We start from the raw sequence: 5291 nt of genomic DNA, 5'->3' as shown, positions 1-5291 counted from the left end.
GGAACCATAGACAAACACTCACAAGTCAGAAGAAACAGAGTCCTGTTCAGAAGATTCATAGTCAAGTTCAGCCCTAGGCCTCTTAGAAGGGGGGTTGACTAGCCCTGATTAGAGTAATTAAATCTTCAGCCATTTTGATCATTTGTTTTTTAGGCATAAAGGCCTGAACATGTGGCTTGGGCATCAGTTTTTTAGACATAGATCGAGATTTTGACCTTAATATTGAAGGTGGTGTCGGTTTAATATACAAATCTGTAGGCCTGAATACACCCTCAGAAGCCGGTGCCTGCACAGCGGCTCCGGACCCATCCAAGGTAGAGACATCCGCGGGTTCCATAGGTGAAGCATCTCATGGCATACCGGACTCCGAATGAGCACAGTAACAAAACAAAATTAACTGGATCCTTATGCTATCACCTAATAGGTGAACAGGATTAAATGAGACTATTCCTTTAATACCATCCTTAAGATCCAGAGGTTTAAAGCATTAATTGTGCTCATGTGGTAGCATTGATTAGATTATGCTATATAAACTTTGTATTCTGAATCGTTTGACAGATCTGAAGAAGCAACATTTGTTGCGAAAGCGCTCGTCTTTTTATCCTTTTTTTAATTTTATTAAAGTGTACTAAAATCGTCTGACTGACTCTTGTTTTGTTACATTACAAAATAAATCATGAAATGAAAGGAAAATATCTCAAGTGTGTGTTTACTAATGGTTGATTTTCATACCATTCATGCTTCTACAGAGATGCAAGCAGTGAGATCATAAAATCTGCACTTCACTATTAGTATTCAGAAATCAGCACACAAAATGAAACAAATGGAAGGTGTAGTAATGCCATAACTTTGCCTCACACACGCATGCTTTTACAGAATTACTATAAAGTCAAAAAGTCATTACACTAGACAAACATTCAGAAATCAGAGCAAAATAAAATATACTCTCTGTGGAATGAAGAATAGAAAGACTGTTTCTACTGCTATTTGAAACGTACCTCACTCAGTAGCTATCTACTACTGACAAAAATCACTGCAGTCAACCAGCACTCAGAATTAGCAGAAAATGAGATAAGCGATCAAAGAAACAGGAAGGTCTTTTCACTGATGTTTTATTTTATTTATTTTATTTTACATTTGTTAACCGGGATGGTCTGACTGGATTAATATCCATTTTCAGTGGAGGCCCGGGGAGAAAAGCTCCAATGTATATGTACACAATACTATTGTCAGAACAATTGGTGTATGGAATTTACACCCACGTTACATTTACTCATAGGTTACAGAACAAAGCAATACAACACCACATAACGCCTGAGGCTTACACCCTAGGTCAACTAGTGCCCTAGGCAAAAGGGCTCCACGGCGCCCCCACCACACTACCTGGTGCCCCCATCCTGGTCTACCTACACCAAATAAATACTGGAAATGCGCCCCTGCTAGACCAGTGCCCTAGGCAGCAGCCTAGTTGGCCTATGCCTAAGGCCGGCTATGGGCTTACATATCAATGCAAGTATGTATAAACAGGTAGTAACAGCATATTACCTTCAGGATGAAGAATACATTCAGTAGTTTTAGTTATGGTTTTGACCATTGCGATATTGAGAGGGGTGGCTGAAGAGAAGACACATATAGAGGAGAGGTGTGTGAGATGGACAGTGCGCTAGTCAGGGTTGGTACAGGGACATATCCAGTGTGATTTGAAGTAATATTTAATCTTGCTTTATTCATATGTTTTCAAGAGAGGTGGTAGAGGTAGCAGTCAGGTCATAAAATCCCTAAAAGGAAACTTTTCTCTGACAATAAAATGCACAAGCTAATCTAATCTAATCAATGGCTTAAGGGACTGTTGTTATGAGTGCAACAGCAATTTGAGAAGGAATCTGGACACATCTATGAAACTTCCTGAAGGCACCCCTCCCCCAGCTACCGCAAACAACACTGAGCATGCTCAGAAAGGCACAATAAAAATGTAAACAGACAAGAATCAAAACAAAAAATCCCTGGGACTGTCATTTTAAGACCCCATCATCCAGGCATTTACTTGTAGTTGCTTGGTATCAGGATGTATCACACACCCCTGAATTTGTGTAAGCGAATTATAGGTGTGTACTAGGCTAATGGCCCTGGAGCCTTTACAAGCCTAGCCCATAGAAGTCCCCTGGCATAGTGCCGTCCGACATTAGTTCCCAGTGCCTCTATCAAGAAGAGTCACTGGAGTGATCCCCGAGGTGAACTTTCTATTTCCCATCCAGTGATCAAGATTTCTCTTGAAGAGGGCCAGTAAGGTGCTCTGCTTGATATGTATAGGAAGTCTATTCCAGAGCATGGGCAGTCTCTGGGTTATGAACCTATCCCCTCCAGCATGTTCTGTTGACTCAGTAGAAAAGCAGACAGGAACATTCCTATCCAAGGAAAAAAAAAATATATATATATATATATATATATATATATATATATATATATGTATATATATATATATGTCTCCCAGGCTATCTTGCATGGAGTCCTGTAACAGAATTTTGCCAAATGATTGCTTAGAGAGGAGGAAAAATTATCTACATAAGGAATTCCTTGCAGATGGACAAAATCTTGGATGACATCATGATCCAGTTTCCAATCATTCTACTCAGCCTCTCTGTCAAAATTTTGCTCCAACAGAATGTAAGATACCATAAGAGTGAGACAGTGCTGTAAAACTATATCCCATATTAACATGACTAGTCTACAAAGGGGCTAAACTCTGTTTTCCACTTGCTTGTTTATGTACCACATCATTGTGGTACTGCCTGTAACTACTCAGGGAGGTCCTGGGAACAACACATAATTCAGAGACTTTGACAGCTTTTGTAAGACCTAGCATCTCTTTTATATTTATGTACTTAGGACTGTCTTTCCTGTCTCAGAGACCTTGTACTTTTATTCCTCCTAACACTGCTCCTCAAGCAAAATCTGAGGTGACTCTAATGGACTGCTTTGGAGCAGAAGTAGAGAATGGAAGACTTGGATTCAGAGATAGTTGATGTCGCCACCAAGTGATTTCTCTTTTCACAGCTCCAGGACTAGAATTTGAAAACACAATAGGTGTTGATGCTGGGACCAAAGAGACTTTAGATATCCTTAAGCCTTTCTCATGTGGAGTCTTGTAAGAGGTATCATGAGAATGATGGATGCTAGGAGACCCAGAAACCTCAAAAGTTTGAGTGGAAAACCCCTGCAGCAGATGGAAATATATACATATTTTTCCTGTGGAAGAAAAGCTCTTTGTACTAAGGAATCAAGCACGAGTCAACCACCAGAAATATAATCTTGTGTGACAGAGTCAAAAAACACTTTTGAACGTTCTCTTAGAATCACAGCCAGTGTAGGGAATCTCTTACCCAGGAAAGAGATTCCAGAAACTTTGAAAAAGAACCTGCAAAGATAAGAAAGTCATCTAACTAGTGGAAAAAGGTTGACACTTTGTGAACACACTTGGGAGGAGTGGATAGCCCAAATGGTAAAGCGCATAATTCATCATGTAACACAGACACACAAAACCTTAAGAAACTCCTGAAATCTGGATGAATAGGAATGTGATGATATGGATTTTTTAAATCTAAGGTTACTATAAAACTCAAACGATCAAGGGTTAGCAGGTTGAGAAGTGAAAGCATTTTGAATGTGGCCACTATCACAAACTAATAGGTTCATAAGTAGGTACTAGGCTATAGGCCCTAGGGCCTATACAAGCCCAGCCAAAAATGTACCCTGGCTTTTGCCACCCAAGAAAATTATTTCCTGTGCCACTGTCGAGCAGAGCCACAGAAGTGATCTCCGGGGTGAATTTCCAATTTCCCATCAAATCATCAAGATTTTTCTTGAAGAATGCTAATGAGGAGCTTTGTTTGATATAAATAGGTAGTTTAGTCCATAGTATGGGAAGTCTTTGAGACAGGAATCTATCCCTCCGCCGTGTTCTGTTTATTTTGGTAACAAGGTTTAGGTCCCTAGAGTGTGTAGCTCAGAGGGATTCGGATTTCTTTAAGTGCAGCATGTCCAGTTGACATAGCTTTGTATGTTAGGCAGAGATCACCTCTGAATAGGTGATATGTGACAGAGTAAAGCTGGAGTTTTTTGAGACGGTCTGCATAGGACATCTGTTTAAGGCCGGTAATCCTCTTTGTGAGGTATTTCTGTGGCCTTTCCAGTTGTTGTAGATGTCTTGTGAGGTACATACCAAAAGGGGCGTTGTACATTATAATGGGGCTAATGAGTGGTGAGTAGAGGGGAACAATGACCTCTTTTTTCTGGATGAGAAACCTTTTGTGATGAGGAGTGCCACGTAGAAGGATTTCCTGACTACTGTGGCAATGTGATTATCAAAGGAGAGAAATAAAGATCCAGAACTAATCTAGAGGAATTTTCTTTAACACCAAAAACATTTTTGAATAAAATCCTTTCCCTAACCAGAGAGAAATGGCTTCTATTCCCCCTGAGACAGTGTATGATGTAAGGCTGCAAGGAAAAAAATAGGGTTTTGTTTAAGTTAACATAAGCCGAAATAGCTCAGTTGGGAGAGCGTTAGACTGAAGATCTAAAGGTCCCTGGTTCAATCCCGGGTTTCGGCATAACTTTTGGGAGGGATTTGTATATTGGCCAAGTTGTTTACCTTATAGAAACAAGGTACACACAGTTTGATTCTCACCTCTGGGAAGCATAGCTAGGCTTAAAAAGCATCCCACCAAGTCATTAGCCTAGTATAACCCCTGGCGAATATCGTGAATCCTGCATGTATGTCTGTCCCATTTTGCCTATCACCCTTTGTATCAGTTATGATCCATCATACTGCACAAACTGATAATTAATATAACAACTTTACCTACAGATTAAAGTAGTCACCCATGATTCTAGTTACAAAGTTAGCTTTTTATTTTATTTTACATTCATTTACTGGGCTAATACACTGATCACAAACTTTTGTTGTTGTTGTGTCTTTCAGCTTTTCCCGGTTAAGGGTTGCCACAGCAGAGTTGCCAGCCCTGACGCACAACCTTCAATGAAGGTACGCCCATTCACGCATGTCTCCACGCAGAAGACGCTCTAGCTGAGAATCGAACCGGACAGCGTTTTACTGTGAGGCGACAACGTTACCGCAGCACCACCACTGCGGACGCTACACTGATCACAAACTGACCGTTTGCAATTACTGCACAGGTGAAATAATTTGCCAAGGAGTAGAAAGTGGAAGAGAGATATAAGTACCAAAACGAGAACAAAAATAACAGTATATAACAAAAAACAAATGATAG

At 40.3% G+C, this 5291-nt stretch overlaps 1 non-coding gene across 1 annotated transcript; it reads left to right on the top strand.

Moving 5' to 3' along the window:
- Positions 1–4537: 4537 nt before the first annotated feature.
- Positions 4538–4610, top strand: TRNAF-GAA. The gene has a single exon. It is a non-coding gene; the product is annotated as a tRNA-Phe (tRNA).
- Positions 4611–5291: the final 681 nt, after the last annotated feature.

This window comes from Protopterus annectens, chromosome 16.part0 (genome assembly GCF_019279795.1).
Source record: "Protopterus annectens isolate FY-2018-M chromosome 16.part0, PAN1.0, whole genome shotgun sequence".
NCBI lineage: Eukaryota > Metazoa > Chordata > Ceratodontiformes > Protopteridae > Protopterus > Protopterus annectens.
Note: the sequence above shows the minus strand (reverse complement) of the source record. Positions and strands in the feature narration are given on the sequence as shown.